The 22035-nt window shown below is 45.4% G+C and overlaps 1 protein-coding gene and 1 pseudogene across 19 annotated transcripts in view; one reads left to right on the top strand and one right to left on the bottom strand.

Annotated features, from left to right (window-relative positions):
- LOC118998408 (protein mago nashi homolog) overlaps window positions 1-12403 on the top strand; it is a 37334-nt pseudogene extending 24931 nt beyond the window's left edge.
- Window positions 1-22035, bottom strand: part of PPP6R3 (protein phosphatase 6 regulatory subunit 3) — a 122576-nt gene that overhangs the window by 97539 nt on the left and 3002 nt on the right. The gene's annotated exons all lie outside the window — the stretch shown is intronic.

Raw genomic sequence — 22035 nt, 5'->3', positions numbered from 1 at the left:
TGGACCTGCCACGGGGACAGGCCCCTAAGATGTTGGCTGCATGGTTATGGCCACAGTTGGTATCAGTACAGTAAATTCACTTAAAAACAAAACACTAAAAATTGGGTGCTTGCCCTGAAGTTGAATGATACTTTAAAAATGTAACAGGTGTAAGGAAAACAACTTTCTAGGGTTAAACTTTAAAAATACATAAATTTTTTTAAAATGTCTACTTCTTTGACGTTTATTCTTATCATGCTGTCAATTTAATTTTCTAATTTTTCATTACTAAAGTTTCAATTAAAGGGGAAAAGCAAAGACTGGGGAAAACTGGAAGTTTCAAGTGGCCTAAAGAGACCTTAGAATTTTGAGTCATCGACCCTTAAAACACCAGTCACACAACTGAAAAAATCAGCTGCAATGAACAGAAAGGCTGGTACGGCACAAGAAGAAACGCCCATGCAGATGACAGGCACACAGTCTTTCAGGCAGTGATTTCCAACCTTTTTCATCTCATAACACATACAAACTATTACTAAAATTCTGCAGCACACCAAAAACGTACTTTTTGCCAATCTGACAAAAAACTAGGTATTATTTGGATTTATTCACACCAGACAGCTATTGTTGTATCAGTTACGGTCACTGCTTTACTTGACATTCTAAGGGAAAACACTAAGCAGTCAAGTATTGCATGGTTCAGAAATTCTTGCCGGTGGAGTACCGCCAGCCCAAGTAGCAAGAGCAGGACGGGGCTGTGCTATGCCCCGCAGCATTTTAAACCACGGAGGGGGGGGCGGGGGGCGGGGTGCACTCCAGGTGGCGAGTCTGCTGGCCAGTATGGATGGAGCCCTTTGACAGGAGACACAATGTGCACTCGGACAGCCTCACAAACACGCAGAAGCGATGGGGAAGAAGGCTGACTCCAAAACAGACGTCATTACATTTTAGTGTAGAACAGCTCTATAGAAACCAAATGGATTTTAATGTGATTTAATTCGAAAGCACTTTAAAATGGTCAATTTCGGAGCACAATCCAACCTCCAGAGAGAAATCACAACCAAAGAAGCAACACCAGTTAGAGCAACAAAGCTTCCCCCACCAAAAGAGGAACAGCCGCCTGGGTACAGAACACTGTGGGGACACCACAGAAAAAAGGGTCCAGGTCTTCCAAAAAGAGACAGGTGGGGGGGTAAAAGAATGATGAATAGGTGATCTATAGATTTTTTTAATCGTTGGGCCTTATCTGGACCCTTATTTGTCAAAATCATTAAACTATACAAAAAATTATGATTTTTGATACAATTGGAAATTTCAACTATAAGTTTGGATATTATTAAGCAACTATATGTGGTTTCCCTTTTAATTATGATAGTTCTGTGGTTATGTTATGGTTAAAACAGAAAGGGAAGTGTTTGCCTTTGAAAGACAGATACTGACATAGTATTTACAGAAAAATAAAATAATTATGTTGGGATTTTCTTCAAAGTAATAATGGAATGGGCTAACCATAAAGGAAAAAGGTTGAGCAATGAATTACATTAACAGCAACTTCTGTTTCTCAAAGACATGACAACCAGCAGAGCAGGTGAAGATATCCACCATACTTGTATCTCCTGAAAGACTCACCCAGAATTAAAAGAAATCCTACAAAGTACTGTTTGAAAATATCTCCAAATTCTTTGACACTCATCCTTTCAAAAAAAAATGGAGCCCAACTCCCCTCTTTTTGAACCTAAGATGGGATGATTTGAGTGAATCTCTTCTAACAAACAGCACATTTCAAAAGTATATGTCATTTGACTTCTGAGGCGAGGTCATTAAAAAGAACAGCCCACACTTGGTGCTCCATCTCTCAAATCATTCTATCGAGGGAAAGTTGGCCACCTTGTCCTGAGGATGGGACTCCTAGAAATCTCTGACATGAAAAGAAACCATGGCCTCCCACCAAGAGCCAGGACTACCCTGCCAGGCACGCAGACGACCCAATGCAGGAAGTATCCTCCACCTGCAGACAAGCCTTCAGAGGGCTGATCACATCCAAGCTGGAAGCGCCCAACCAAGCCGCTCCCGACTTCCTCCCCACAGAGACCACGAGAGAACGAGTAAATGGCTGCTGCTGCTGCCAGAAGCCACTACGCTAGCAGGGAGCTCACTATGCAGCAAAAGAGCCAATACTGTAAGAAAAATGGATCATACGGTATAAAAAAGAAAAACCTGTTTACTCTTCATAAAAAGGATACCCAAATAACCAATAACAGTATGAAAAGGTGCTCTGACTTCACTAGTGCAAACCGAAACTCCCATAAGCTATCGAACAGCTAGAAGTACAGCTAAAAGAAAAGGGAGAAAAATGTGAGCTGCTAGGGCACAAAGACCTTACGCGGCTGGGGGAAGGGTGACCTGGTCTTCCAAAACCAAATACCCACACTATCTCGGCGACCTCGCAGTTTCACTCCCAGACCAGTCCCAAAAGAAACGCATCCACACGTTCACCAAAAGACATAAACTTGAATTTCAGAGCAGCATGACTTGTAATAGCCCCAAACTGCCATCTAACCAACTGTCCATCAACAGAGTAACTCCACACCAGGCAACTGCATACAGCAACAAGAATAACCAACCACTGTGTGCAATTACACGGATACCCCCACCCACGACGCCAAGAGAAAGAACTAAGACACAAAAGAACATGCTCTAAGATTCTACATATTTAAAAAACAAACCTGGACAACACTCAGCAGTGCAGTTAGATGCCAGGTCACTAGCTGCCCTTGGCAGGAAGGAAATCACTGGTGGCGGACAGAGAGGACACCTGGGTTGCTAATTCCCCAGGTAGGTTTCAGCTTGTGAAAACTCATTCACAATACCTATACTTCTCTCTAATTTGTACTATAACTCATTAGAGTTTTTAAAATAGAATGCAGGAGAGAAGTGGAGAATGAGGGAGTACATGGGAAAATAAGGGACAGGACTGGCCGTGGGTATGCGGTGCTGGAACTGGGAAACAGCGGGCTTGCTATACTATTCTATGTTTGTGCATGTTGAAATTTTTCCCTAAAAAATATTTTTTGATTTCTTAATATAAAACTGGCTGGAACCACTGTTCAAAGCATAAACTGGCATGGTTTTTTTGGCTATAGACATTGAAAGGTGTTAAAACCTACACAGCCTTTGACTAAATTACTCTATTTCTGTAAGTTAATCCTAAAGTGTTTATCCTAAGGAAAAAAGTCTTAGAACAATGTCCAAAGAATTTAAAACAGAAAAACAGAGAAAGGTGCCAATACGGAGGGCACAGGCCACTGTCGGGACTACCGCAGAATAATCCAGGTCACCCACCGACACACGGTGCCTCAATACCACCCAGTAACACACAGAAAGGGTTTTATCTGCACCAAGGCCCCTTTACGCATCCAGTGAAATACAGAGAGTCATTAAAAATCGTGTGGTCATCTGAAAAGCTGTTCCACATCATACATCATCAGGGACATGCAAATGAGAAGCGCCAGCAGGCCCCCACGGCACCCCAGTCAGAATGCTCTAACTAGGGAGCAATGGCCACACCAAATACTGGTGAGAACGTGGAGCGAAAGGAACACTCACGCACTGTTGCTGGGAAGGTGAAAGGTTAAAGCCTCCGTGGACGGCAGTTAGGTAGTTTCTTACAAAACTAAACGTACTCTTCCCACAGCACCTCACAATCACGTTCCTTGGTATTTCTTCAAAGGACTGAAAACTTGCATCTACACGAAAACCTGCACACAACGTGTATAGCAGCCTTACCCATACCTGCCCAAACTCGGGAACAACCAGGAGAGGAGTAGACGAGATAAACTGTGGCATACAACTAAGTGCTACCGGCACTAAAAAGAATGAGCTATGAGGCCACTGAGAGTCACGGAGGAATCCTAAATGTTGATTACCAAGTGAAAAAAGCCAGTCTGAAAATGGTACATACTGTGTGACTCCAACTAGATGGCGTTGCGGAAAAGAGGAAACTGCAGAGACAGTAAAAAGTAGGTAGCTGTCAGGGCTGAGTGGGAGGCAGGAACGAACAGGCAGAGCACAGAGAGCACTGTCCAGGGTGGTGAACCCATTCCGTAGGACACGGCCACGCTGGATGCACCCTATACGCAGCTGTCAAAACCCAGCAAACACACAACACTGACAGTGAGCTCTCATGGGAAACTCTGGACTCAGTGTGGAACGGTGCCTCAAGGGAAGGCCATTCACTGCATCAAACGCGCGGCTACTGGTAAAGGAAGGGGGTGGGCGCAGTAGGAGTACAGGAGAGCTTTCTGTACTTTCAGCTCAACTTTGCAGTGAACCTGAAACTGCTTTATAAAATAAAGTTTATTAATTTTAAAAATGGTTAAAATATAAATTTTATGTTATGTACTACAATAAGAGATTGCTAATTGTTCATTTACAGTAGAACTTGAAAGCAATGAGGTGAATCATTTGCAAAGGAGAGATATAGAAAAAACCTTCTTAAAAAAGGTTTTCCCTACAGCTTAACACATACTTCACATGCAAAGACAAAAAGCAAAAGAATTCAGCTTATAATTCAGCATTTTACCTACTTCTGCTGCAAATAACTGTACTTCCAAAAGCTTCTGAGAACAAAGTGCTTATTATACCACGCTAAAAGCTGCATCGTTATTTCAAAACAATCTAAAGCCCCCCGACACAGGAATGGCTGTATGGTGCACGCTCACTGTGCAGGAACCAGAGAGAATGAGGCGATCTCTAGGTGCCACATGGGACACAGTGAAGAGTGAGGAATGATTTTTTTTTAAGTGTACATATACCCCCAACATTACATAGTTTCCAAAAGAATATCTAAGTGTGCAAATACATTAAAAAAATTAAGTAAACATAAAATTATTAACAGCAGAGGTGAAAAAGGAATGAGAGAAGACAATCACAAGAGATTTCAGTCCTATCTATAACTTCACTTTTTTCAAAGTAAATATAATCTCATATTGAGTGAAATTTTTTTCAGATTTTATTTACTTATCTTTAGAGGGGAAGGGAAGGAGAGAGGGAGAGAAATATCAATGTATGGTTGCCTCTCATGAGTCTCCCTGCTGGGAACTGGCCTGCAACCCAAGCATGTGCCCTGACTGGGAATCGAACCATGATCATGTGGTTTGCAGGCCCGTGCTCAATCCACTGAGCTACACCAGCCAGGGCTGAGTAATATTTGCTAACTAGGACTTTTTATTCCAAACAGAAAAATGACAACAAAATAAGAAAATTCACCCTAGCCACGTAGCTCAGTTGGTTAGAGCACTATCCAGATTCACTGAAGTTGCGGACATGCCAAGGTTGCAAGTTTGATCCCTGGTAAGGGCACATACAATCAACCAGTGAATGAATAAGTGAGCAACAGATAGATGCTTCTTTCTCTTTCTCTCCTCCCCCCACTACCCACCTTTCCTCTTTCTCTGGGAACAATAAATTTAAAAAAATTCACACCCTGGCCAGGAGCCTCAGTTGTGGGGACACTGTCCTGTGCACCAAAAAAAGTTGCAGGTTCAATTCCCGGCCAGGGCACATATCTAAATTGAGAATTAGGTCCCCAGTCCGCTTCATACAGGAAGAAACCGGTCAATGTTTCGCTCTCACATAAATGTTTCTGTCTGTCTCTCTCAAATCAAAAAAAAACAACAAACAACAGCATATGTTGTTGTTGTAACCAAACAACATATCTGTGGGTGAGGATGAAAGAAATTCACAATATCCTACACCTCTGGCCAAGATTTCAAAACCAAAGCCAGTAAAAGAGTTCGTAAAACATATTAATCATTAATAAAGTCAGCTTGGCCATAACCACTTATTCCATGAAAGTTTTTGACTTCCACCTTAGAACACTTGCCCCCCAAAACACAAATTCAAATTACCGAAAGTGACTTTCTATGGAAAAAAGAGAACTTTACTACCACTTCCATCTGACACGCACAGAAACTGGGACCCAGAAGGTGAAACCATCTGCCCTAGGTCAGACAGCTCGGTCAGTGGCCAGACCAAGGTCCCAGACCGCCTCCCTGCCTCCCAGAGGCGCGTCCTCGTGGGAAAAGATCCCACTCTCGCCTCAGGGAAACACCAGCGAAAAATAATGCCTGGAACGAAATCAAGCACAAGTGACAACGGAAAGAGGAGGCACTGGGCAAACAGGACAGGAAGAGACCACTGGCACTCCCGCGTGTAAGGCAGGCAGGTGGGCACGAATCACGAGGCAACACAGCATGCCCCAGGCCGGAAGTGGCAAATTGGGCCCGAGAACATAGTAAACGGCAGGAATGGGCTCTCTCTGCCTGTTTCTGGGAATTAAACACAAACATGTGCAGTCAGGTTTGTTTTTAGTCCTCACAACAATTCTGCCAAACCAGCTCTCTCTACCCCAAGCCCTCTACAATCCTTTTCCATTTGCTCCCCAACACCCTGGAACACTATCAACACCTATATGTCGGAGCCACACGAAAACAACAGTCACACTGCCTGTGCACGTCAGACTCGGGCCTTGCTGACAGTTACGGGAGTGGGAGTGAGTTTCCACGCCTGGGACCCGTGCACTGCCGACCCCAGACCACCGAACCCCCCTCGGGGACAGCTGTGGCAGGGGCAGGAGCACAATTTACAAGGCCTGCTGACCACAGCATCACCAGTGAGGCCCCACCCTAACCCGGCAGCCCACATGCCACTACATCCCTCAATGTCTCTCTTGTTGCTAATGAAACAGAAGAAAATACTTTTACTGTAAAGAAATAAGGCTAGACTTCCGCCAAGATGGAGGCATAGGTGGAAACACTGTGCCTTCTCCCACAACCAAGTTTGACTACAACAAAAGTTTTGGAGAACTAGAACACACCCAGAGACCAGAATACGGAATTATAGGGAAGTCCGACAGCTACGAACCGTTCAACGGGGATGGTAAGAGAGGCAGAACCAGCAACGGAGCTGGGTCGGGCAGGACAGATCCCCCCGACCTAGGCGCTAGGCGCGCAGGCAGCCCAAAGCCAGTCGGGGTGCGGGGCACACATTCGCGTGCAGTGAGACGGACCACGCAGGCCCCAGGGGACGAACCCAGTGGTGGAGGGCCGACAGTGGTGGCACACTCGAGTGCAGTGGAACGAAACACGTGGGCCCGGTGACGGTGTTGGTTGCGGTGACGGTGTTGGTTGTGGTGCTGGTGGGGGTCGCAGCAGCAGGCGGCGGAGGGAAGCCATTGTCCCTCTTTGACCCTGCCCCCACATACAACGTCACAACCCAGCGACTGAGTTGCCCTGCTCCAGTGAAAACCTAGGGCTCCGATCCTGCTACTTAACAGGCACGACCAGCCCAAAAGATGGCGCAAGAGGAACTCAAAGTCCCAGAGCCAATAACCCTAAGCGACCGGGAAATTGCCAGCCTCTCAGAAGCCCAATTTAAGACACTATTTATCAGGATGCTCACAGAATTGGTAGACTACAGTCACAAATTAGAGAAACATATGAAGGCTAAACTAATTGAAATGAAGGGAGATGTCCAGGAAACCAATAGCGATGGAAAGGAAACTGGGACTCAAATCAATGGAATGGACCAGAAGGAAGAACGAAACATCCGACCAGAAAGGAATGAAGAAATGAGAATTCAAAAAAATGAGGAGAGGCTTAGGAACCTCCGGGACATCTTTAAACGTTCCGACATCTGGATTATAGGGGTACCAGAAGGGGGAAGAAACAGCTACGAGTGGAAAACTTATTTGAACAAATAATAAAGGAGAACTTCCCCAATCTGGCAAAGGAAATAGACTTCCAGGAAATCCAGGAAGCTCAGAGAGTCCCAAAGAAGTTGGACCCAAGAAGGAACACACCAAGGCACATCATAATTACATTAGCCAAGACTAAAATGAAGGAGAGAATCCTAGAAGCAGCAAGGGATAAGGGGACAGTCACCTACAAAGGAGTACCCATCAGACTGTCAGCGGATTTCTCAAAAGAGACCTTCCAGGCAAGAAGGGACTGGAAAGAAGTATTCCAAGTCATGAAATCCAAAGACCTACAGCCAAGATTGCTCTATCCAGCAAAACTTTCATTTAGAATGGAAGGACAGATAAAGTGCTTCTCAGATAAGTTCAAGTTGAAGGAATTCATCATCACCAAGCCGTTATTATATGAAATGCTAAAGGGACTTATATAAGAAAGAGATGATGAAAAATATGAACAGTGAAAGGACAGCAAAGACACAGTTATTAACAACCACACCTAAAACAAAAGCAGACCAAGAGGACAGCTAGATCAGTAGTGGAACCATAGAAATGAAGAACACATGGAGGGTTAGAAACAGGGGGGTGGGAGGAGAAGAAGGGGGGAGAAGGCACAGAAAATAGCATAGATGGTAGGTAGAAAATAGATAGGGGGGAGGGCGAGAATAGTGGGGGAAATATAGAATCTAAAGAAATTGAGACACGTGGTTATAAACTAAGGGGGGGAGAATAGTGGGGGAGGGAGTGTGTGGGTGGAGGGGAATGAAGGGGGGGAATAGAACAACTGTAATGGTATAATCAATAAAATATATTAAAAAAAAAAAGAAAGAAGGCTAAAACATGGCCTCCCTGGGACAGGCCAGGTATTGCACTGCTAACCCCACTCTCCACCCCTCTTCTCAGCTCAGAACCTGTTTGGTCTGCATGCCTCTTCCAGAATTGCCGTCACTGTTCTGCACCTGGCTGGAGTCGAACGTTTAAGGTTTACACAAATGGTTTCTGGCAACCAAGCAACCCCAATTTTAAAAGAATTATCCTTGCCCTCCCTGGCTGGTGTAGCTCAGTGGATTGCGCACGGGCCTGCAAACCACATGATCATGGTTCGATTCCCAGTCAGGGCACATGCTTGGGTTGCAGGCCAGTTCCCAGCAGGGGACCCACGAGAGGCAACCATACATTGATATTTCTCTCCCTCTCTCCTTCCCTTCCCCTCTAATGATAAATAAATAAAAATCTTTAAAAAAATGAAGTAGTTTTAAAATAAGAGTATTTGAGCCCTGGCTGGTATAGCTCAGTGGATTGAGCGCAGGCCTGCAAACCAAAGGATCAAGGTTTGATTCCCAGTCAGGGCACATGCCTGGGTTGCAGGCCAGTTCCCAGCAGGGGACTCATCAGAGGCAACCATACATTGATATTTCTCTCCTTCTCTCCTTCCCCTCCCCTCTAAAAATAAATAAATAAATGAAATTAAAAAAAAAAGAATTATCCTTGAACTCTTTCCCATTTCTGGGTATGATATAAAAACTAGTGAACTAATGTGAATGAAGGAGCAGGAAAATCTCTAGGAAATTCCTTACTGACATAGGAACATACTAAAAAGGAAAAAAATTCACACCCGCCAGCTCTCAAAATGAACATTCTCTATTATGCAATGGTTATTGTTTTTTGAATACTTATCCAAAACACATCAGGTACTTACTTGGCTATTCAGAGTGAGCCAAACACCAAAAGAGTAACTCAAAATAAAAGATAACACCAGCACCCTAAAAATAAAGAGTAAACATAGCTGCTGGACTGGCCAACTTAACACGTGCTTTACGTACAGAGCACTTCCAATTTCAAGATGAAGAAAAACCAACGGCTAACTGCTATGGATAAGGGAGGGTAACACTGTCAACGCACTAAGGGAAAATAATTACCCACCTACACATGGGTGTTAGAAAAAACCCTTTTCAAGAATGACATTATATGTATCTGCCAGAAGGTATCGGCCATGTAATATGAAAAATGGAGGCCTTTACTGAAGAAGACACGAGGTACAGGAAACACTGTACACAGGACAAGGACGCCTCAGTCCCCTTCAAAGCGGGCACCTGGGGACCTCACACAGTTCTAATCACCATCAGCGGCCCTGTCGTATTCTCCTGAATCTCACAGACTGTCTGAAATCTCTTCCCTTTTAAAGGGGATTTTGGTTTTGCCAAAAGCCAGGAGTTGCTGGGCGCCAAATCTGGGCTGTAGGGGGGCTGAGTCACCTGGGTGATCTGATGTTTTACCAAAAACCTGCAGGAGAGGTGATGCGTGAGCGGGTGTGCCGTCATGCTGAGGCTGCCAATCCCCAGTGCCCACAGCTGCGGCCTCCGAGTCACCAGAATGGCCTCCGTGGAGGGTTGTTCAAGCTTCACGCCAAATCCGATGCAGATCCGTTGCTCTACTGGCTCAGTCGTTTTGAATGCGATGGCCACACAGGACACCTGCTCACTCAGCAGCATCTACCACCCCCACTGACCAGTACAGTGACGCCGTCATTGTTCACACAGGCACATTCCAGTCCACTCTCCTCGGCCACCAGGCCACATCGATGGTGTGCAAACTGTTCTCGTTATAGTAACAATGGCTGGACTTTTTCCAGACAGACCATTCATATGTGTAAATATATATAATGCCTAATTTGTGGGATTTTAAGAGCAACAAAATGAAAATAAGGCAATAGCAGCATAAAAATTGGGAAGAAATATCAGACTAAAGTACTGTAAGGTTCTTATAAGGATAAAGGTACCCACTAGCTTTAAAAGCAAGTTAAATATGAAATGTCTAAGATTACCAAGAAAAAAGTGTCTGATCAGTGTATTAATGGGTTTGGGTATACAAAGTGAGCATGAACAAGAAAAAAAAATCCCATAATACAAAGACAAGAAAAGAAAAAGAACAGGAAAAAGCCAAATTAGAAAGTACAAAATAAGATAATAAACAAAATATTTCTATCTCAATATAAATGGACTAACTTGTCAGTTTAAAGTTACAAAAACGCAATCTAGTTGTATGCCGTTTTCAAAAGACATACCTAAAAAACATTAAAGCCACAAAAAACTTAATAGCAAAAGGACAGAAAAAATACATTATCAGGCTAACATTAGCCAAGTCACTTGGCACAACTGTACCAACATCGGACCAAACACACTGTAATGGAGAAAACAGTCCTAGAAGCAAAGACTCACAGACTGTGCAATACCTAGGAACTTAACCACGCTACACTCACAGGCAGAGGAAAAAGGAGAACTATAGAACCTGACAAATCTTGCAGAACAAGGGATTTTAACAACACCCTTCTCTGTAACTGACAGCACTAGCCAACTAAATTAGTTAAGGATACTAGTTTAAATGTGAATTTAATTAATGTGCTTGATCTAATAGATGTGAAAAATACCTCACCTTGAAATTAGAAACACATTCTTTTTAAACACACAAGGAATATTGATAAGAATTTGCCACAAACTACACAATGTTAAAATTGAGCCAACCAATTTCAAAGAATCAAAATCACATTAAGACCACATTTCATTAAACACAATTATGTCAGCAATCAGTAACAAAGATTTAAAAAAATGATATTGTGCTTTGGCTGGTGTGGCTCAGTTGGTTGGGTGTCATCCTGGAAACCGAAAGATCACTGGCTGACTCCCCATCAGGACACATGCCTGGGCTGCAGGTTCAATCCCTGGGTAGCGTTTGTTCCCTGCTTGGGGCGCACGTAACAAGCAATCGATCAATGTTTCTCTCTCACATCAATGATTCTCTCCCTCTTTCTCCCTCCCTTTTTCCTTCTCTGGAATCAACAAAAGAAAAAAAAAGATATTGTATACACCAAGATTTTTCAATATACTTTCTAAACTCCTAAGTCAAACAAAAATTTGAACATATTCAGAACCAAAAGATAGAAATTCTACACAGCAATACTTTGGGACGTAGCTAAAATAATACTAAAGAGACATTACCACTTTATTTAGATATATATGTGTACACATACAAGTATATGAAAATGCTAAAAATTAATGACCAAAGCATCCTGCTTAAAAAGTTAAACATTAGGGTCACTTTCAGGTACACACAGTGGGGACATGGTTTGCTATTAAAGTTCAGTCTCGGTGGCGTTTTGCAAGCCATGGAGTGACTTTTATCTACATTACTACCTGGTCACAAGGGCAAGTTCAGCCATGAATTCCTGGAATGAATTCTGACCAGATGGGAAATTGAGATATACCACCAACAGCAATTATAAAAATGATATCATCAGAAAAGAGGCTTGTACACATAAAAGTGTGATGGAGAAACTGAAGAGAATGACATGGAAATTTGCAAAGAGGATGAGGCTTTGTGGCCTCCTCCTGATCAAGTGGACCGGCAGGAGCCTGAAATCGCCTTTGGAGACAAACACATTTCTTTTACAACATCGAAAATTGGTTCAATCAATCCAAGGACCCAGAAGGCTTATGAATATTATATTATCTTATCCAAGACCTGAAGTGTTTGGTGTTCAGTCTTATTGGATTACACTTCAAGATTAAACCAACCTGGGTTGAATGTTGGTGTGGACACAAGGCAGGTGGGAATAGCTGTTTTTTAATCACCATTATCATGAAATATTTGTGTATATCAGGCCAATTTTTATAAACTATCAATGACTGTCTCTAATAAATATGTAACAAAAAGCAAAAAAGAAAAATTAGGAATTACAAATAGCAGAGATTCAAAAGATAAGAAATTAGAATTTTCTGCCAATATTTGCAAAGATCAGACAATATAATTTTAGAAAAATATAAATTATCAAATGTGACTCAGGAAAAAATATTCTAATGATCCTTGACTATGAAAGCAACAATCAATAATTTTGAAATCTCAGACAAAAAGCACTAGGCCCTGATAGTTTTATGGGCAAGTTTTATAATACCAAACATTGAAAACAATTTTTTTCCAACTTTACATAAAAATTTTAAAAGAATAAAATGAAGAAACACTACAGCTTATTTTATTGGACTAAAATAACCTGATGATCAAAGTCATCAAAGTTCATACAAAAAATAAAAATTACAGACTAACCTGCCTGCTGGTGTGGCTCAGTGGATTGAGTGCCGGCCTACAAACCAAAGGGTCACTGGTTCAATTCCCAGTCAGGGCACAGGCCTAGGTTGAGGGCTGGGTCTGCAGTAAGGGGTACATGAGAGACAACCAATTTGTCTCTCCTTCACTTTCTCCCTCCCTCTGCCTCTCTCTGAAAATAAATTAAAACTTAAAAAAAAAATTACAGACTCATCTTATCAATGGACACAGACCCATAATTTCTAACATATTAGCAAGTAAAAAACAAAACATACCCCCAAAAGTATTTTTTTAAAGAATATGTTATGATCAAACTGGGTTTACCCCAGAAATATACAGTTAATTTCAGCACTACCTGTCGGAGCAATTTTTCACACTACCAGGTTAAAGGGAGAAAAATCATACCATCATCTCGATAGATACAGGTAATACGTTCAATTAAACTCAATACCCACTTGAGTTATTTTAATTATCTATAAACTAAGATGAAAGGAATCTTCCTCAACCTGTTAAAGAAAAAAATACCCACACATTTAAAGTTGAAAGACAAAAGCACTTTCTTGTAAACCAGGATCGCAAAGATACCGGTCACTGCCATTTATATTCTCCATTGTAATGACTGCCCTGAAGCAGAAAGATAAGATAGAAAGAGTAAAAGGACTGGAAAGAAATGAACTATCATTATTCAAAGATGAGATGATTATTTACATAAAAACCCCAAAAGAGTCCACAGGCAAATGATTAAGTTAGAGAAGTTACTGCATATAAGAACTGTATATAAAGTCACCTGCATTTCCATTTATCAGCAAATAGAAATTTTAACTTAAAAATTATTTACAACAGAAAAAAAACTATAAAGTACCAAAGTGCCCAAAGAATAAATCTAATAAAAGATGTGCAAGACTTACAGCAAGAAATCCGTAAGACTCTTAACAGACCACCACCTACAAACCAGAAGCCTGCCCTTCCACCTGGGCAGTGTGAAGGGTAGAGGGAAGGGCTGGGGCCCTGAGACCCCTTCTGCCCTCCATCCCACACTTTCAACGACCACTCTTCAAAGATCTCATAAACAGAGCAAAAAGGCAATTCGAAAACTGGGAAAAGAGGTATGTCACAGATCACTAATAACAGATCATTCACTGGCTTATATTAACGATTCCTACAAAGGAGAGAGATCAAACTCAACAACAGGCACTTCACAAAAGTGGGAAAGGGTACTCCACATGCTCGGTAATCAGAGAAAAGATCGTTGAAACCAACGAACACAAATTAACAAAAATAACTTTCCACCAAAGATATACAGACAGCCAACAAGCACACGAAAGCACGCTCAACAGCACTATCTTTCTAGGGAACGGCAGTCAAAATGACAGTGAGACACCACACTTCGCACTTCTAAAATGGCTACAATTTTTTTAAACAGAAAATAATAAATGTTAGCAAGGACATGGAGAAACTGGAAATCTCATCTAGTGCTGGTAAGAATATAATACAGTGGAGCCACTTTGTGAAACAGTTTGGGAGTTCTTCAAACTCTACACATAGTTACCCACCCCGGGTGGTGTGGCTCAGTGGGCTGGGCATCGTACTACAAACCCAAAGGTCGTTGGTTTGACTCTGTTCGAGGCACATGCCTGGGTTGTGAGTTCGGTCCCATGTCAGGTTTCATGCAGAAGGCAACCAGCTGATGTTTCTCTCTCCAATCAATGTTTCTCTCCCTCTTTCTCCCTCCCTTCCCCTCTCTCTAAAATCAAAAATTAAAGTTAAAATGAAAAAAAAATAAACGGTTACAACACTACCCAGCAATTCCACTCCTAAGTATACACTCAGAGAAATAAAAACCTACATCCACCAAGGACTTGTCCACAAATGCTCACAGCCGGATCAATAGTCAAAGAGTGAAAACAACCCAAACATTTATCGACTGATAAATGGATAAATAACATGGGGTTTATCCACACAATGGAATATTATTTGGCAATAAAATGCAATTAAGTGCTGATACTGACATGCTACAACACGGATGAATCTTGAAAACACTCTGCTAAGTTAAAGGAGCCAGAAACAAAGACCACGTCAAGTATAACTCCCTGTAAAGGGAGGCCCAGGACAGGCAGACCTACTGAGAGAACGCTGCGGCCGTCTAGGGTTAGTACAAGTGGTGAGAGACTCCTGATGGGCACCAGGCTTTTTCAGAGGATGAGGAACATGTTCTAAGATTAGACTGTGCCGACAAACTGCACGATTCTGTGAATATACTGAAACCCACTAAATCTGTAGTACAATTTAAGAGGGTGAACTCTATGGTATGTGAACTGTATCTCAGTAAAGCTGTTATTTTTAAAAAATGACATAAAAGCTCAAGCCCAACAAACTGGCCAGGTAGGAGGAGTCTGACAGCCCCGAGGGCCGACACAACAAGAACACTTCTGGTAGGAAGGCAAACTGGACAAGCCTCTCGGGACAACCAGTGGCGTCTACAGAAGTTAAAGATGTATGGGTCCCACTGCCCTGCAAGGTCTACACCCTTGATAAGGTCTTTGCACATGTTCACAACATCATGTTGGTTTACTGAAAGCAGCCCTACCCTCCAAAGCTAGGACAAAGAATTGGAAGGGGTGTACTTGGTCTGGAAGAGGACGCAGAAGTGAAAGGGAGAGCTAGAGTGACAGGCACAGCCATGGACCAACCTCACCCCCCCCCACACTTGCACCCTCCCTGCCTGAACTCCACGCTCCACCCGTAGAATCACTGGCCCTGCTCTGGCTTTACCACTTTTGCTGGGGAACAGCGGGGGGTGCGGGGGCCGGGGCACCGCACAGCTTCAACCCAACTGCAGCACCCACTGCCTACTCTGCTTCTGGGAGAAAGAACACAACCTCTCTTCCCCAGACCCCGCCCCTCAGATGGCCATTCCACCTTGCTGACCCACTCACATCCTCACCTTACCTAACCACAGACTATCCCATACCTTTTCCTGCTGCCCCACGACCCGCCAGCCCCTCTCACCCTCCTCTTCCCCAGCTGCTGATAATCCCATCCTACGTCACTGGGAAAGACAGACAATGTCCACCTGCTCCCACTATCCCATCCCCCTACTCTGCCCTCACCAAGGAGGAGGCTATGAGCCCCCCACTCGGCCCACCCCACGGCCTTCCTAAAAAGGCTCCAGTAAGTGTCCCCCTCCTGCTTCATCAAGTTGTCCATTCTGTACAGAACCGTTTCCTACCACCACGACGAAAAATGCTGCCATTCCTCCCATCTCAGTAAAACCTTCTCAGGCCCCAAATCCGCCTGCAGCATCAAGACAGGTGCCTGCAGAAGAACTCTCTCCATCTCTGGTCTCTTCTCTCGGCCCTTCGTACACCCTTCCGTGCCCCAGACTTTCCCCACATTATCCTCTGGGAACTGCTCCTCAAGGCCATCGCTGTCCTGTGCTGCCAAAGTCAATGGACAAGTCCTGGCCCTCAGCTGACCTGACCTTACAGCAGTAGCCTTGGGCCCAGGTCCCCCTCCTCCGTGACAACACCTCCTTGGCCTCACAGGTCACGGACTCACCGGGCTCACCCCTCGGCGGCCCGCCCGTCTTTCCTGGCGGACAGGCCCCATCCCGCAGTGCTTCTGCTCAACCTCAGGACTCTTCCTTGCCTCGAATTTCTGTCGTCAGCGCCAGCCTGTCCCCTCAACTCCACCACTTTAATCTACGAGTCTCTGGTTGGCTCTAAGAGCATCACAGCTCACGGGCCCCGGACCCAGATGCTGGGCTTCCTTTCACACCTGGGTGTCCTACAGCCGTCCCTGTGTTCACACACGGCCACCTCCACAGTGAGCACAGCTCCCCAAGGCCATCGCCCCGCACTCTCGTGCTCAGCAAATCATGTCGTCACCACCTTCAAGATGCACCCAGAAAGCAAACACCTCCCACCGTCACCTGTGCCCCCTCCGTCCTGCTGCCACTACCTTGCAGCAGTACAGTGGGAGCTATCCTTAACAAAGCTTTAGGGGACCTTGTAAACATTTAAATCCGACCTCACGTCACACACCTGTTCAAAACACTACAACTTCCCATCCAACTCAGAGAAAGATAAAATCCTAAGGACAGCCTGTGTGCTGGTCTCCCACCCCTACCTTCACCCCTCTGACCTCATCCCCTGCCGCTCTCTCTGGGCGCCCCCCCGCCCCAGCCAGGCTAGCCTCTGTCTGCACCCCCAGCCCTTCCTGGCACCTCAGGCACACTAGGCTCTCCGCCCAGGAGGCTCCTCCCATCCCACCCACACCCACAGCCACACGGCTCTCCCTCACCTCCTTCTGTCCACAGGGCACCTTCACAGGGAGGCTCACCCAGATCACCCCATTTCAATCTGCAAACAGCCCCCGCCACCCACTCCTCTGCTTTCCTCCTCCCCCCGCTGCATCACACATGACTGCTGCACCTCTGGCCCTTCCATTGTCCTTCCCCATTGAAGTGCGAGCCCCGTGAGGACAGGCTTCCGTCTGTTCCACTCAGTGCCAACAGACTCTGCTGCAGAACACGAGTCCCGGGGCCTAAGACCTCAGGAGTGCAAACACGTGGACGAACGAGCCTCAGAAACAACGTGGAGGAGGTAGGAACAAAATGATTTGATTCACAGGACATAGAAAAATTAAGTCACACGTGATACACGAGTGTACCCTATGGAACGCCGAGAAGGAAAGCATGGAAACGAGGCACGTGGGGGAGAGGCTGCCCTGGGAGGTCAGGGAGGGCGGAAGAGTGGTCCTCGGCGGGTGGACAGGGAGCCGAAGGTGGAGGCAACATAGCTTCCTTAAGCTCAGTGGGTTCGCAATGGCTGGTTTTAACACCTGGTACCTGTACACATGCTGGTACATATTCTTTGAACACATGACCTTAGTAAAACTAAAATAAGCCCTGGCCAGCAGCGGAGCTCCCGAACACCAGAAGGTCGCGCGCGCCTCCCGGCAGGCCGCACATGGAGGACGCAGTCCGACCCCAGTGAGGACGCGCACGGGAGGCAGGCAGTCGGTGTTTCTCTCCCATCGACATCTGTCTGTCCGTCTGTCTCTCTCCCTTGCTCTCTCTATACAACCGATCAACATATTCTCGGGTGAGGATTTAAAAATCACTAAAATGAAAACTAGGTTGGCACAAGACTGGCCGACGCCAGCCCACCACCTGCTCCTCGCTGGGAGAGGCCGCCCTTCGGGCACCCTTCGCCGACGAGCTGTCCGTGGCAGCTCCCACATGCCGGCCGAGGTGAGCAGCCACACAGCCCCCAGAGCCTGACGTTCACTCCCTGGCCCTTTACAGAGAAGGGGTCTGGTAATAATGTGGAATTTATAAGGAAACCCAGTACAAAATTAGGAAGATCCAGTCACCCCTTAAAATGTCCTGGTTCTTCAAAGCAGATGTGATTTTTCTTCAAGAGCACAGCACTGAAAAAATACCTAGTTCTGTGTAACACAGGAGGCTCCTAAGCAAACAAAGTGACCTTCATAATGGCAGAGAGATCTCAACAACAACCTAAATGTGGGGGGCCGGGGACCCACATACAAACACTAATCCCATTCCCGCCCTTGCCCAGTATCACCATCACCCTGGACTTGCCCAAACAGACAGTGAGACTTCAGAGGCCCTACACGATCCTGCACATGTTTCACTCCTCCAGGGTGCTCACCTCACCTTCCAGGAAAGTCACTCCTGAAGTTATTTCTATTATTATTGGAAGACTGGTGCCTAATATTAATGCAAATATTACTCCTGCACTAGGTGCTGGGCCCATCAGTCTATATTTAAAACTCACTTCACAGGTAAGGCGCAGGGACACAAACCCGGAGGGCTGTGGGAGCCAGACTCAAAAGCTGATTACCTTAGACCCTGAGCACTCTGAATTCGGGACAGAGAACAGGTACCAGTCTGGGAAAACCCCCTTCGCATAAAACACCATGCCTATGTAGGTGTCAAATGCATGGTTTTTAAAGCCACTGTAATAAAGCAAGGCCCAGAGGTCCACGGTGCAAAGAAAAAGAAGTGCGGGGGGGGGGGGGGGGAACAGGGGGAGGTTGGGCTCATTCAGGGTGTTACTTAATCACAAGGGGCAGGGTCTCACAGCAACAGAGGCGGATGAGACCCACCCACGCTACAGAAACCCAACCCAGTGTACCCAAGCAGACAGAAGAAAACCAGGAGGCTCCACCCCTCATCTACTAAAAGGACAACTGACAGGACTACCACCAGAAGGAGATAATTCCCAAGTTACCCCTTCATTTCTAACTCTCAGTGGGGCCCACCTGTGATGTCACTGTAAAAGCAAGCGACATTTGGAATTGTGGCTCCAGAAACTGAGATTTCTCAGCTGCCCATATGTCCCTTCTCCAGCACGGCCTAAATTGTCCTCTAAGAAGCAATAGTCTCTAAGTTAGTATGTCCCGTTCCAAAACCACGACTCTTGGGAGAGGAAGCCCCCAACAGCCAGCTGAGTCAATACCAGTCAGTGCTCCTCCACCACCGCCCCAGCTGGGGATCCTAGATCTCACCAAGGTCCAGGCAATGTCCGCTAACTCCCAGGCCACCACGGAGCGTGCCTTGGTGGGCAGCACAACACAGCTGCCTTGCTTACCCTGACTAGGGTCCCGAATGCCACGCATTCTCGGGCAAACTGTGCTTTCTCTTCTTGTCCAAGTGTCTCCCTGGCACCCACACTGCTGTCAGATACACACCTAGGGACAGGGATCCAAGGCTCTGACCAGGGAACTGCACGGTTTTCTCCAAGCATGACTCAACGTTCAATCATACTCTTATTTCTGCACCTTCAACTTTTATTTTTCCTGCAGCCTTTTTCGTTCTGCTCTCTACCATCCTAAAAGCCAATCTTTCACGCAGCTTTCCTTCCCAAGGCCACCAGATCTCACTACAGCACAAAACACCCCAAGTCAGTACATATTCCCACTTGAAGAAATTTTGCAACTAATAGCACCCTAGTTTTCTCGAGCCATTAAGTACAAAATCAGAGCCTCCTTATATCAGCAAAAAGATGTTCATAACCTATCAAACTCTATTTACATAACTTCACAGCCAACAGCACAGTCCTCACTTATAAACCCAGTCAACACTGGCCAGACGCACATGACAAGCAGCCAACTGCCTCCACTCAGAGCAGACCCAGACCCGTGCCAAGTCTATGACACGAAAACGTCTCAGTCACAGCAAGAGGCTTTCCGAGTATCACCAAGGTCCCCTTCCCTTGCTTCTTTACCATCCAGCCAATCTACTCAGTATCCAGATGTCACTTTATCATCATCCAAAACCTGAAACAGGTTGGGTTTTGATCCATCCAAAAACTAGTATCTCCCCTCTCTCAGGAAAGAAAAATAAAGGGGAGGGGGGGGAGAAAACAGGTTCCCATGGCAACTAAATCTAAGTCCAAGTCAAAAGACCACAAAACCTCCAGTCAACCTAGACCCAGACTGCAGCAGGAAAAAAACAGTCCCACTGGAGGCCCCATCAATTTCAAGGATGCTCAAGAGGTTTAGTGTGACCCTCCACGGAGCCCTGGTGGGTACGGCCCCAGTCAGTGTTTCAAGTGTGACGGCCTAACACCCTCCGTCAGGGGAACACAAGGCATTACAGATGAACCTTATCAGCCAGGACAGAACAGCTTCCCCAACATGGGAGGACAGGCATTGCTTTTTGAGAGAAACCAAACCAAAGACGCAAGTCAACAGAACCACGCAATACACAGGAGAAACAGGGGGGGACTCCTTTAATGCTTTGGCACAGGGCCTCTGGCCATCGCAACCACCCAGCAAGCAAACAGAGTTTCCTCCGAGGCCTCCAGGGCCTCTCAGTGAGCGCCTGCGTACACCACATGCAGCTTCAACAAGTTTGTTACCTGGTCTCCAACCAAAACTGTATTGCTTTTGCAAGTGCTGCCTCTCCTTCCAGACTGCACATCCTTAAGCACCTGTTCGTGAGCGAATCTCTAACAGTTCCTGACAAAGTAAGGACTCCCTGTACTTGCTGGTCAAATAAATGAAGGTTAGAAGTAGATGGGAGAAGGGTTGCTTTTCACCTATGACCATAACCTGAATTTTTTAAAGATTTTATTTATTTTTAGAGAGAGGAAAAGGGGAAGGGAGGAACAGAGGGCAAGAAACATCAATCAGTTGCCTCTCATATGCGCCCAGATGGGGACCAAACCCACAACCCCAGGCATGGGCACTGACCAGGAATCAAGCAGGCAACCTTTTGCTTTGGGAGGGCATGCAACCAACTGAGTCACACCAGTAAGGGTCGTAAGTCAAATTTCAGGATGAAGGATTAGAAAAGTGCCTGCATAATCTCCTTCTCTTTGTTTGTCCAGATATTAACAGTCAGTTGCTAAAAACCTGTATAGTTTTTATACTAACATTCTTCTATTCGATAAACTAGACTATCTAAATTTTAACTGTGTGAGAAAGGAATCTCTGCCCGTCTCCGCTCCTGCGCCTCATCTCCCCAGGAGGAAGAACGCCCACCTGCACCTGGTCACACACAGCCCACCAGGGCACAGAGCCGCCCCCTTTACTAGCCGGCAAGGGCCACTGTGTGAAAGGTTAAGCATGGAGTGTGCCTCTCTCTCGCCCTCAAGGGCAGAACTGGCAAACTGATCCACAGCTAACTCTCTGGGATAAAATGATGAAGCCAGCATCTAAAACAGAACAGACAGGCACGAACAGGATGAGGAAAAAAGCTACAAAACTCAAAATTCACAGCAGTTTAAGGTGGTTACTTAGCACAGCTACGAACAACCCTAAACACCTGAGGATGTTGCTAAGTTCCAGAAAAGCATGGTAATTACTTCCATGGGGGTAAAAAAGTTTTCTAAATTACTTTACAGTGTCACTAAAAATTTATTTTAAAGTTCAGTCTTCAGGCACCTGAAAATAACGTGCATACACCATCTCTCACACTACTAAGTAACTTCCAAGCTAGAAACTGGTGGACAAAGACAGCTCCCAGCTCACCAGAACACCCACGAGGGGTCCCTAACACTTCTGTTCCAGCACAACAGCTCCCAGCCCAGCTGCACACCAGCACCCCCTGAGGAGCTTTCCCAACACGTACCTGCAGTCCCACCAATGTCCAGAGGTGGGATCCATCACCCATGATCCTAAAAAGTCTCCCAAACGATTCCAACACAGGTCTACCTGCGCCTACCATCTACCTA

This window comes from Sturnira hondurensis, unplaced genomic scaffold (assembly GCF_014824575.4).
Source record: "Sturnira hondurensis isolate 20B ecotype Veracruz unplaced genomic scaffold, ASM1482457v3 Scaffold0014099, whole genome shotgun sequence".
Lineage (NCBI taxonomy): Eukaryota > Metazoa > Chordata > Mammalia > Chiroptera > Phyllostomidae > Sturnira > Sturnira hondurensis.
This window is presented reverse-complemented; position numbering and strand designations above follow the sequence as displayed.